General features: G+C 32.4%; 1 pseudogene; it reads right to left on the bottom strand.

The window, feature by feature from the left end:
• Positions 1–6691: 6691 nt before the first annotated feature.
• On the bottom strand, positions 6692–8702 carry LOC131611960 (protein NODULATION SIGNALING PATHWAY 2-like; annotated as a pseudogene).
• Positions 8703–14615: the final 5913 nt, after the last annotated feature.

The raw sequence follows: 14615 nt of genomic DNA, 5'->3' as shown, positions 1-14615 counted from the left end.
TGAGCGGGGTATTCTTTATGAAGAGTGCTTTAGAGAGTTAAAGAAGAAGTTGACTATAACTCTAGTTTTTATTTTACTAGTTCCTCATAAACCGTTTGTAGGATATTGTGACACTTGTAAAATGAGTTTTGGCGGTGTGTTGATGTAAGACAGTAAAGTTGTGGCTTATGCTTCACGACAATTGTGCTTAAATTCTGTTGAGTTATATATTTTACTTTAAAGTTCAATTTAATTAACATTAATAGAACTTAGGGGGAGATTACAAACCTCACCCTTAGGATTATCAGACTCATGGGGAGCTTACAAACCTCAGATCCTGAAGTCAACTTGCTAATTAGATCAACAACCATTGTTCTTAAATACTTGTGTTTTTCATCATTCAAAAAGGGAGATTCTTGGAACAGAATTGGTTTGTACCATATCCCTAAGGTTTTGATACTTAAAGAGCAATTGTATATACTAACTTATGTTCAAGTGTGTAGGATTATAGACTAAAAATTTGTGATACAAGTTAAGTTCTGACACTGAAGTTGAACATTTGAAGAGAAGCTTGAAGATTTAAATCTTAAGGATCAGAACCTGAACATCAGAATTTGAAGACTCGGACTCTGAAGAAAGTCAGCCTTTGAAGATCCCTACTCTGAAGAGGAGGTCAAATTTTGAAGACTCTGACTCTAAAGAAGGTCAACCTATAAAGATCCAAACTCTGAAGACTCAGACTCAGAAGCCATTCAAAGCGCTAGGATCAAGAAACTTTGATAGGTCACGATTAGACTCAGAGAATAATTTGTCTTCTTATGATCACGTGGAAATTCAAGATCAAAGACAATAGGGATGGATAATTCCTTTTGAAGCTAAGGTTTTTAAAAAGTGTTTTTTCACATAAACCATTTGAAGAAACATCTCAATGTCTTTGATCAAAGCTTCTCTAACTCTCACTTGTGCAAGAAGTTTTCTCCAATGTCTCTATTATGTTTCTCTCTATATATAAGCATCTAAAAACTTAAAGAAAAGAATTGAATGAACCATTGACAAACAAAGAGTTGTTACTCTGTCAAATCAAAAAGCATAAGTTTAACTTATAATTTCTTAACACGTGTACATTCTTAGAAATTCTTAAGTCTTAAGAGTCTTTTGTATTGTATCTTGTTTACACCTATGAATGTATATAAAGTGTAACTTTGAAAAAATCTCATCAGTAAGTTACATCGTAATATGTTTCTTGTTTGTATGCTTGAGCATCTGAAGTATCTTTCGTATGTGCCGGAGCATCTGGAAGTCTCTTGCCTGTGTGCTAGAGCATTAGAAGTCTCTTACTTGAGAGTTTGAGCATTGGAAGTCTCTTGCTTGTGTGCTTGAGCATTTGTGATCAGAATTGGTTATAGTGAAATCCCTTGTAAGTGCAAGGGACTGGACTACTCCTGATTTGTGGGAGGAACCAGGATATATAGTTTTGTCTCCCTTTCCTCGACGTATCAGAAACATGATGAGAGAATCAAAGAAATGTGTTAGTTTGAGATTCAAGTTTCCTTATTCGAGCTTCCTTCCTCCTTTGTTTACTTTGGTCGTCTTGTAAGACGGAGTTTGGTTTAGGGTTTAGTGGAGAAGATGAAGAATTGTGTTTCGCTCGTTTGGTGGAGAAGACGAAGAAGGTATTTTGCTCGCTAGGGCGCAAAAAGTATATGAGAAATGCAAAAGTGAATGAGTGTTAACATTCTGATTATTATTTTCTAAGTCAATTTGAAAGATTACGTGTTCGTTTAGAGGTTGGTGAACAAGCATTCCACATAAGATTTAATAAACTCATATGTATATATCTCCTCGGCTAAAAGCCATAACCGTGCTGAAATGTGGTGATACATTAAAATATTGTCGTTGCATATCAAACTCATGATCATTCCATTTTTCACTACAGTTGGACTTTTCAACCATGATGAAATGTGACATGTTATCCTTATTTTATTACCATGATCACTTGAGAAACTTTGACAATTATTGTCACACTCTTCATTACCACGGACCTCCAACAGTGGTGATAAATCATTCTCTTAACAGTGGTGTTACTATGTTACATAGTTTTTGCAATGGAGTTTTGATTAATAACATTATAAATATTAAAACGCCTAGTAATTAAGTTCCACATAATTTTGACTGTTTCTGACATTCCCGCGAGCTTCGTGAAACTCTTTAAACTTGAAAAAACCTTATATATCTCGTGATTGAGCCTTATATATCTTATATTCAGTATTTTTTTATTCGATTAAATTTTGCTCTTTCCGTTTTTTTAAGAGTAAACAACTTTTAATAATATATATATATATATATATATATATATATATATATATATATATATATATATATATATATATATATATATATATATATTGTTACTCTTCAATCTATTATAAGAAGGAGCAAAATTATTTGGCAATCTGTCATGTTTTCTATGATAGGAATGAGAAGGCAACCAATCCCTTTCCTGCGGTTTGAGAGTTTTATTCCCACAAGGTTGCTCTTTTGGCATCTTCGATATATAGGTTCCCAAAATTACCTAATGATTCCACAATTATTATATTATAATAACAAAACTTTGATTATTCAATACTTCATGTCTTTTCAACACAATTACGTACTAGACTCATGAGAAGTACAAATGTCAATGACAAACAAGTTTTCACTCAATGTATACATATAAGTCACATGAAATATTGTATATATAGTTACTAGTATTCATCCACTTTGGGGTGACACAATAGTTTATCATTTAAAAGATGCTTATGAAAGCAAGACAAAAGTGTGAGCTCTCAATATGTTGGGAATAATTGAGTATTAGCTTCCTCTCAATGAATGACAGCAAATAAGTTAACTTAAAGATCACTATTGACTAGCTAGTAATATAAAATTTAGTTTGGAGGATAACTTGAAGTTGTTCTTACATTATATGATAAAACACTTATTTTACTATACATTTTTTATCGACATCTTATGAAATTTTAGTTTCTTTTATATATATATATATATATATATATATATATATATATATATATATATATATATATATATATATATATATATATATATATATATATATATATATAGGGGACGACTCAAATGAGAACACTTGGTTAATGTGAAAAATGAGAACAATTAATCTTAACCATTAAATTTCGATTCATTGAAATTAATGAACAAGATTGATTTCTCTTTCCATATTCCTCTTTATTAGTAATGTATATAATCTTCAAGAATATTAATTCACATTTATATTTTAAGAAAAAAATATTTAATTTATTATTTTTTGGAAATAATGAAAATTGATAGAAAATAATTTTTTTAAATATGATATATTTTATTTAATAATTAACCTTTGAATAAATATAATCATACTATCACAAATTTAAAAATAATAATAATATATTCATCCAACAAGTTATTTAATGCTAGTATAATTATAAATATAAAATTTATTTATATTTTAAAAATAAAAATTAATATAATTATGAATGAATAAAAATAAAAATATTATCTTATATTAATTTGCATATTAATAATATTGTTATATATTTATTATAATCCTTAGTATATTTATATGAATTGTTTTTTTTTATAGAAATACTAAATATTTTCAAACGGATATCATTATTTTAAAAATACAGCAATTCAAATATTTCATTTCTTAAAATATAACATATCTTAAATTATAGAAATTATAAATATAAAAGACATTAGAATGAAAAATCAACAATTACGTTTTTAATTTCTTCAAAAAAATTATGGTTTTTATCTAAACATTACTAAAATAATTATATGATAATTAAAATATTATATTTAGTTTTTATATAAAAAACAATTAATATAATTATATATAAATAATTAACATTAATATTTAATTATATAAACTACTTAATTTTTAAAATTAAGGAGAATATTTAACGTTAATGATAATATGTAACGTTAAAAACAATGAGAATATTTAACGTTTATTATTTTAAAAATTAAATAGTTAATATAATTAATATAAAGGTTAATCATTAAATATAATGTATCATCTTTGAAAAATTATTTTCTATCAATTTTCATTATTTCCAAAAAGCAGTAAATTAAATATTTTGTTTCTTAAAATATAAATATGAATTAATTTTTTTGAAGATTATATACATTACTAATAAAAAGAACTATGGAAAGAGAAATCAATCATGTTCATTAATTTCGATGAATCCAAATTTAATGGTTAAGATTAATTGTTCTCATTTCTTATATTAACCAAGTGTTTTCACTTGAGTTGTCCTATATATATATATATATATATATATATATATATATATATATATATATATATATATATATATATATATATATATATATATATATATATATATATATATATATATATATATATATATATATATATATATATATATATATATATATATATATATATAATGGACTAGCCACGTGAACAAAGAAAAAGAGGAATCCTCGTCAAAAGTCGTACTTAATCTCAATTGTTGGTGCATTATTTGTCGTCAGATGTGATTTGATGACTCCCCGCATCTCATTTTGGGTTATACAAAAATAGTTTTAATTGTCTACCATATACAAGCCTAAAGACGCATTATTTACAGTATTATCTCACTCTCACTATCAAATTATATCTTTTTGAATTTACTGAATTAAGCTTTTGAGTGCTAACTTTGCAAGTAGTACTTCATGCTCAGCCACATTAGAAGCTCTTTTGGCCGCACCAAAAGAGCTCTTTCTTTCACCATTATGTATTTCTCATTGCATTTGAAACAATGGTGTTGTATGTGGGAATGACTATTGATTTTCTTGAATTTCTGTGAAAATCAACGTCTTTTCACTAGTATTCATCATACGCTTTGATAACATATTAAAGTATATGGGTTGAACCTAACTCATCCCTATAAAATTGACTTGCAAGGTGTATTGTGAAAATTCCTAAGTCTCATATTGATAAGAGATGGAACTTGGAAAATATTTATATAGAGTGTCATCCCTTAACTTACAAGTTGGTTTTGTGTGGACGAGTATGCCCAACCCACATACTTTTAATATGGTATCAGAGCTCATAGTTAAAATGAGTACAATCTAAATCCTTTAACGAGGAATTAGAGGGCACGTCTGGTGTTTACAGCCGCACTAATTTCATCTCTAATAGTGTACATTTAAGTTGTTGCGGTTAAAAAGCTCGTAGTTAAATCATGGGTTTGGTGGATAAATCAGTCTCTAGTATGCACCGATTGGCTCGTCTGTTCTGCCGCCTATGCGCTGACCTTAATTGATTGGGTCGTGTCTCAGTCGCTGTTACTTTGAAGAAATTAGAGTGTTCAACGCAAACTTATATTCTAAACGTTATTTCTAAACTTTATTTCTTATCAATTAAGGACTTTAGAATTTTTCCAATAATATCAATCAAAAATCAATTGCTTAAAAAAATAGTTAAGAGATTCAAATATCTATTAGTTTTGTCATACCATGCATATGATATTTTATTTATTCATTTGTTTATTAATTTATATTATTTTGATAAGGTCACTAATAAAGTCTTACATAACAAGAAGTGAATTTAATGAAGAGAAAATCAAAGTGTTTAGCTAAACGTAATCTTAGAAGTTTCGTTAAGTCAACTTTGTTGATAGCTGTGCAAAGATATCATATGCAGAGTCGCAGATTCAAATTTACAACATCGTACTTATTCATTTTTAAAGGATGAACTTCGACCTCTAGACTATTTGATAAAGAAAAACATAATCTTATAACTAAAACATGGCCACTAGACTATATGGAAAAAAAAAATCTTATAACTAAGACATGTTAAGATACATATATTTTGGATATATAGAAAAGGATGAACTTTGGCCACTAAGCTATATGACAAAAAAACATAATCTTATAAGCTGTACATATATTTTTTTGGATATATACAAAAGGAGTAAGAACTTTTATACAAATAAAATTTGAGTAATGTTATTCTTACATCTAACACTTACACCAAACACTGTTCACCGTATTTATACGGTGAACAATGTTTTTTAAAATAAAATAATAATATTTATTTTTATTTTTAAAATTAAGGACGACATTGTTCATGTACGGACGTGCATTAACCAACTTCATTACTGCATTAACCAAGTTTTTACACCGTATTAACCAAGTTTGATGACTGCTAAAAATTATTTTTAATACCTGGATATTGCATTAACCAACTTCATTACTGCATTAACCAAATTTTTACATTGCATTAACCAAATTTGATGACTACTGTAAAGTACTGTTCATGGGTATAAGAATAGCATTACTCAAATTTGGTTAATGCAGTGTAAAAACTTGGTTAATGCAGTAATGAAGTTGGTTGATGCAACATCCAGGTATTAAAAATAATTTTTAGCAGTCACCAAACTTGGTTAATGCAGTAATGAAGTTGGTTAATGCAACATCCAGGCATTAGAAATCATTTTTAGCAGTCATCAAACTTGGTTAATGCAGTGTAAAAACTTGGTTAATGCAGTATTGAAGTTGGTTAATGCACGTCCGTACATGAACAGTGCCTTCCGTAACTTTAAAAATAAAAAAGAAATATTATTATTTTATTTTAAAAAACATTGTTCACTGTATAAATACGGTCAACAGTGTTTGATGTAAGTATTAGTGCAATTGATGGGTATAAGAATAGCATTACTCATAAAATTATAATAACTATACATTTATCAATTGAATATGTAATTTTAATTGGAACATTTTAAAAAACAAAAAGGTACTATGTACTCATAACTTCCTAAACTTTAGTTTTTCCAGATTGAAAATCTTAACAATTGAGTTCCTTTCCATTCCAAAACAAGTTCATTATCATTTTGTCCTTCAATTCTTGCCTCATATGAACTTTCACTTCCTCTCAAAATTTCACTTACTTCCATCAAAACATTTTTGCTCAATCTTCCACCTTCTAAGCCAAACTCAACCTCAAAATTACCATCACTTTTCATCTCTTCCCATGTTTGTAACCAATCAAGAGAAGATATACAAGGTGCAACAAACAACACTTCACATGCAATTCTTGCTTCTGATAATTTTTCTGAAAATTGTGACTCAATAGATTCCAACAAGGCCTTATAATGCATCAAATTCCCTTCATAAAATGACTTAAAATTCATACTATTTTTTAGTTTTCCAAATGCATCACCATCACCAAAAGTAATCATTCCCTTGCTACCATAGTTCTTGATCAAATCCTCAGCTACTTTCAAAAACTCAAAAGCACTTTTTCTTCTCCTTCTTACCATTCCCATATGAGGAAGACCGGTCATCAAATTAATTAAAAGCCAAAAACTCTTTCTTCAAACTCCTTTTCTTCATTCTTTTGATCTCACAAACCAATTCTTCCAATCCTTTTTCCTCTACCTTCAATTTCAAACCACATGATTTAGCAAAATCATAAAGTTCCCTTTTGGTATCCTCAAAATTCCAAACACTTTCAGAATTTTCATCACTCCATTTTATTGATGTCAATTTCAATCTTTTCTTCATTTTTGAAACAGCCTCTAATAAAAAAGGCCATTGAATTCCATTTCCAATACAAAAATCTATTATGTGAATTTCATCACAATCTTCCAACATGGCAGCCTCAAGAATAGATGAAATAGCTGCAAAATGAGCAATTTTTCCAATTGGATTTCCTTGATAAATTACCTTAAAAGCTTCTCCAAAATTCTCGTGAGCTTCCCCTTTGAGAAAATCTCCATGATTTGTCACTTCTTGTGACAAATAAAATGCAAGTGTCTCTAGAGAATCACCAAGTGGAGTGACCTTTTGGCTTATACACTTCAAATGAACTTCTGCTAGTGCTTTTTGTCCTTTCTCCAAGGCTTCTCCATGTGCTTCCATCAAGTGTGGAAGAATCACTTTGTTGTCAATTTCAATGTTTTCTTGTGGAAGATTAAGTGATTGCTGTGTTGAGGAAAAATCTGATTTCATTGATTGTGTTGGACTTCTTTCTTCATAGGAAAAATTTTGTGAAGGGAAATCATGGGTGTAAAGATTTGAACTTTGTCCTTGGTAAAGATTTTGTGAAGTGAAGCTTGCTTGAGTTTCTTCTTGATATTCATGATCTTGAATATCAACAATTTGGGGACAGAAAATTGAATGAAAAGATTCAAATTCCATTAGTGATGGAAGTTCTAAGGTTTCTTGTTCAATTGGAAATTGGATATGATCATTGGTGAATATGGAGATTTCAGAGAGAGAACTATTATCTGAAGTGGTTAGTAGAGTATTGAATTCATAATCATCAACATGGTCATCCATGATGATGTCATATGGATCAAATTTCTCCACATGGTCATCCATGATAGTGCCATATGGAATATAGTTATCATCAACATGGTTTACCATGGTGAAGCTATATGGATCAACAACTTGATGATGATGATTAACAAAAATTGATGAGTTTATGTCTTCATAAATTAATGGCCATGGAGAGTGAAAATTTTCTTGTTGAATCATATTTTGGAAATGGATTTTTAAAGAGTGAAGAAAAGGATTATTGAATACCAGAGAGAAAGAGGGAGAGGATTATGGTGGTGGAGGGATTTGATGTGTGGTTATGATTTACTATTTATAGATGAAACAAATGTTGGAGAAACAATGTGAAGACAAAATAGAAACCAAAGTGAGAAGTTTTTGATACATGCAAAATATTCTTTAAAGTGAATGGTATTTTAAGAATCTAAAACTCTGTGAAGCCTTATCCCTAATTATTCATGTCTAATATTTTAATAGTAGATGCTGCATGAAAGTTTCTGTTTGGGTGAATGAAACATACTTTAACTTTATTCAATATTTATATAAAGAAATTAAGAAATATATTACTATATATTCAATATACGTCTTGATACTCTAATTTGGTAGAAGAGGGGATTTTGGAACTTTTTAAGAAAACAGAAGAAAATACAATGACTTCTCCTCTCTGCTCAAAACATCTCTTGAACAAGCATGATTATTTTTTTCCCATTCAAGATATACTTGTTTAAATTAGTCCCATATGAGACATATTTTCAATCAAATTGTGCTAAAATACACTTCCTACTCACAAATTGGAAGACTTTCAACCACATCATCACGTGTTAATCTAAATAGATATAGAATCTGTTATATTTAACAATAGAGGGATGCTATGTGTACACCACAATTTTACACCATAAAAATACACCGTATCATATTACACATGTGCATGTGATTGTTTGTGTCTCAGGCCAAATAAAAAATAAATATTAAATATTTGAAAAAAGAAAACCGTATCATTATACGGTGTATGTGTCACTTTGAGTGTACATATAACGTTTCTCTTAACAATAATGCTATTTGTACACCAAAGTGTACACCTACACCGTATGTACGGACGGTACTGTTCATGTACGGACAGTACTATTCACCGTACGTACATGAACAGTACAATATTATATTAATTTTTTTTTCTTACATTTTTTTTAAATATTATTTTTTAAAAAAATTTTTTTTTTATGTTTTTTAAAAAAATATTTGACAATATCTGCGGATTTATTTCCGGATTTACCTACGGATTTGATAATACCTGCGGATTTTACTTGCGGATTTACCTACGGATTTGACAATACCTGCGGATTTACCTACGAATTTGACAATACCTGCAGATTTACTTGCGAATTTACCTACAAATTTAGGTAAATCCGCAAGTAATTTTAAATGCAGGTAAATCCGAAAGTAAATCTGCAGGTATTATCAAATATATTTTTAAAAAATATAAAAAAAAAAAATATTTTTTAAAAATAAATAAAAAACGTAAAAAAAAAAATATTAATATAATATTGCACTGTTCATGTACGGACGGTGAATAGTACCGCCCCGTACATGAACAGTGTCGTCCGTACATATACCAATACGGTGTAGGTGTACACTTTAGTGTACACATATCATTGCTGTATATTTAATACTAATACGTATACCTGTACCATAAAATTCATGCATAAAATATTGAATTCTTTAATTAGATTGGAAGTCACATTGATTAATCTTGGGGATAAGTTTCTTTAAAGAGACAAAACTTTCTTAATGTCTATTTTCATTTATTTATTTATACAATTCAAAATTTGCGTCACTATGACACAATACGACACGGATATTTTGATACTCATAATATAAAAAATATAGGACATCGACACCACTATATATATATATATATATATATATATATATATATACACGATAGTCTTATATTTAAAGAATATCGTATGAATGTCATATGAATGTCCGACAACGATTTAAAGAATATCGAAACAATAAAGAAAAAGAATTTTAAAAGATATTTGTCAGATTTTTTCAACATGTATCGTACGGATGTCATATAAATGTCAGACACCACGACACGTTTATTTTTAGAGGTGTCTGAGTTTTATAGCATAAAAGTAGAAGAAAATTATTTGGCCTGTCATCTTTTCTATGATATGAATGGGAAGGCATCCAATCCCTTTCTTGCGGTTTGAGAGTTTTATTCTCACAAGTTTACTCATTTGGCACCTTCGATATACAGGTTCCAAAATTACCTAATAATTCAGTGTTATTATATTATAACAACGAAGTTTTTAATTATTTAATACTGAATGTCTTTTCAACACAATTACGTACCAAACTCATGAGAAGTACAAATGTGAATGATGAACAAGTTTTCACTTCTTTTTTCTCTAGTATACGTACTACTCACATGAAATATTGTATAGCTACTAGTATCCATCTGTTGGAACATACGAATCAAATTAAGGTTTCTTTAATGGAGAAAATGATGAATTGAAGAAGATGGAGATTAGAGAATTGAGAAGAAAATAAGAGAGAGAGAGAGAGAGAGAGAGAGAGAGAGAGAGAGAGAGAGTAACTGAGGGTGAGATGATAAATTGGCATTAATAACAAATAGGAGTAGTGAGCTCCTTATATAGTACACATTACAAAATGATTGGAATGAATTAAAACACCCAAAACAGAAACAAAAAAAAAACAATTAAGCTTCAGTGTAACCGGTTACGGCAAACAGCGTAACCGGTTACGCAATTGCAACACCTCCAGTAACTCTGTTTCACGGGTTCGTAACCGGTTACGAAAACTAGTGTAACCGGTTACGCCAACTGAAGTGTTAAAAACAGTAGTTTCAACACACCACCTCACTTCAGTTGGTCCAAGTCAAGCATGCTCAGCTTCATTCTCAGCCTCTTGAACACTTCGTTTGTCACCCCTTTGGTCAACAAGTCAGCCACTTGATCTTCGCTTCGACAATATCCCAATCGTAACTTTTCATCGCTCACTAACTCCCTCAAATAATGAAACCGCATCTCTATATGCTTGCTCCTTCCGTGTGCATTCGGATTCTTCGCAAGGTTAATCGCAGAAACATTATCAACAAGGAGAGTAATAGCCTCACCCTCACTACTATTAAGCTCCTTTAATAGATTCATAAGCCACATGGCTATGCAAGCACACAACGATGCCGCAATATACTCGGCCTCACAAGATGAGAGTGCTACCACCAGATCCTTTTTCGAACACAAAGAGATTGGGGTTCTACCTAGCATAAAGATGTATCCATCCGTTGACTTTCTATCATCTTTATCACCACACCAATTAGAATCGGTGAAACCAAGTAAATCACACTTTCGGCCCGTATCCGATGCCGGAAAAAGAATTCCACAACCAAGAGTCCCTTTAACATATCTAAGGATCCTCTTGACAGCTGCCATATGAGATACCTTTGGTCTCTCCATGAATCTACTCGCAATACCGACACTAAATGCCAAGTCCGGTTGCGTATTGCACAAATACCGCAATGATCCAATCAATCTTCGATATTGAGTTGGATCAACATCTTGCTCATCCTCACTCTTGGACAGTTGTAGCCTTGCCTCACATGGTGTAATGGCAACATTACAATGCTCCATTTCACACCTTTTCAAGATCTCAAGTGCATACCTCCTTTGGTGCATGAGCAGTCCCATTTTTTATCTTTGGAACTCTATGCCAAGGAAGTATTTCATGATACCAAGGTCCGTCATCTCAAACTCACTCATGAGTTCCTTCTTGAACCTTGAAATACTCTCCTCACAGCTGCCGGTAATCAAGAGATTGTCCATATCTAGGCAAAGAATTATCACACCATCCTTAGCATTCGATCTCACATACACGCCATGTTCGGACACACACCGCTTGAAATTAATATCGACAAGAAAATCATCTATGCGTTTGTTCCAAGCTCTTGGAGCTTGTTTCAAACCATACAAGGCTTTATGCAACTTGTAGTATCTCATCTCTTGATTCTTCACTACAAAATCGGGAGGCTGTCCAACATAAACCTCCTCATCAAGTGGACCGTTCAAAAACGCAGATTTGACATCCATTTGATAAACGCTCCAATTGTTGTTGTTTGCAATACCAACAACCAACCGGATGGTCTCAAGCCTAGCCAAAGGTGCAAACACCTCCTCAAAGTCTATTCCTTCATGTTGCAAATACCCTTTCGCTACCAATCGAGCCTTATACTTGATTATCTCGCCTTTTGGGTTTGCTTTCCCTTTATAGACCCAACATACACCAATCGGCTTTTTACCATGAGGTAGATCAACTAACTCCCAAGTACCATTCTTCTCGATTGATTCCAGCTCCTCTTTCATTGCACAAATCCATTTTGGATCCCTTAGAGCCTCCTCCGTATTCACCGATTCGAATTCGACCATAAGCGCAAAATGGACGAAATCACCTTCATTATTAACTTCATTATCTTGGAATCTCTCGCATTCTTGGAGTCTAGAAGGCAACACCCTTTGCCTTTTTGATCTTCTACGATTTTCTTCAGTTTGAAAATCATTCGGGGGCTGCGGAACTGTTTCGGGACTGACTGGATCATCAAAAAACATTGCAGTTGGGATTCTGTTCTGCTCGTAACCGGTTACGCCTGTTTGATATGGCTGGCCGTAACCGGTTATACTGTTCTCTGCAGAATTCATGCTCTATTTTTCCTGTCTGTAACCGGTTACGCCAGTTTGTACTAGCTGGCCGCAACCGGTTACACTGTGACTGCTGCTGTTATTTTCTTCAAAAATAACATCTCGACTAATCAGAATCTTCCGATTTCTCGCATCGAACAGTTTGTAACCGCTTGTAGAGTGATATCCAACGAATATCATTTCCTCTCCCTTGTCGTCCAACTTCTTTCTTAGTTGATCCGGCACATGTCTATAAGCCACCGAACCGAATATTCGCAAATGACTTAGATTCGGTTTGAATCCACACCAAGCCTCTTCCGGTGTAAGCTTCTCGAGCTTCTTTGTAGGACAGTGATTCAACAAGTAAGTGGCTGTAGAGACCACTTCTCCCCATAGTTCCTTTGGTAGATTTTTACCGCTTAACATGCTTCGAACCATGTTCATAACTGAACGATTTTTCCTCTCGGCAATACCATTTTGCTGCGGCGTATAGGTTGGTACAACCTCACGTACTATACCCTCATCATCACAATACTTCCCAAACGCAACCGAGGTATACTCACCTCCACAATCCGTTTTGAGAGTTTTCAACTTGTGACCGCATTGCCTCTCCGCCATGGACTTAAACTTCTTGAATACATCAAACACCTCATCCTTTCTCTTGATGATGTAAGTCCACAACTTTCTACTAAAATCAACGATGAACATGAAAAAATATCGATTGCCACCGAATGTGTCCACTTGCATAGGTCCACAAACATCGGAATACACCACCTCAAGGTGTGCATTAGTCCTATGACCCGCACCCTTGCTAAATCTTCCTTTGTGTTGCTTTCCTTTCACACATTCTTCACACAACTCAGCTGGAACGTTAATGTGTGGCAGCCCGGTAACCATACCTTCTTGTTGCAACGCTTTGAGATCACGAAAACTCAAGTGACCGAGACGATAATGCCATAACCACTCCTCTCTACTTGCAGCTGTAGCTAAACACCTATGCTCCAATACTTTCAGCTCAACTTTGAAAGTCCTATTGGTAGCCATAGGAGCCTTTAGGATCAACACACCACTAGCATCAACAACCCGCAAGATCTTATCTTCCAAACGTATGTTGTAACCCTTTTCGAGCAATTGACCAATACTCAAAAGATTACATTTAATACCTGGAATATATAGCACATTCTTTATCATAGAATGTCCATCATCCTTTTTCTCGATTAACACATCACTGACACCTTCGGCCATGAGAGTGGAATCGTCCGCAAACTTCACTTTATTTTTCGCCACTTGATTGATTTGCACAAACCAATCTCTTCTTCCCGTCATATGCGTTGAACATCCGGAGTCTAAGTACCACTCTTCGTTGCCTTGAGTTCCATCTCGAACCGAAATCATCACATTTTGTTTCAAACTCAAAACTGTCGCATTTTCTGCACTGTTGCAGCTGTTGTCCCGTGACTTGCAGCTGCTGTCCAGCACCTCTGTTATGCCGTCACACTCATCGGTAATCATCATTAAGAATGTGGCTTCATCATCCACATCTTGCCTCGCAACCTTGGCTTCATCCCCTTTAGATTCAAGCTGTTTAGCACCACACTT

This window comes from Vicia villosa, linkage group LG6 (genome assembly GCF_029867415.1).
Source record: "Vicia villosa cultivar HV-30 ecotype Madison, WI linkage group LG6, Vvil1.0, whole genome shotgun sequence".
Lineage (NCBI taxonomy): Eukaryota > Viridiplantae > Streptophyta > Magnoliopsida > Fabales > Fabaceae > Vicia > Vicia villosa.
Note: the sequence above shows the minus strand (reverse complement) of the source record. Positions and strands in the feature narration are given on the sequence as shown.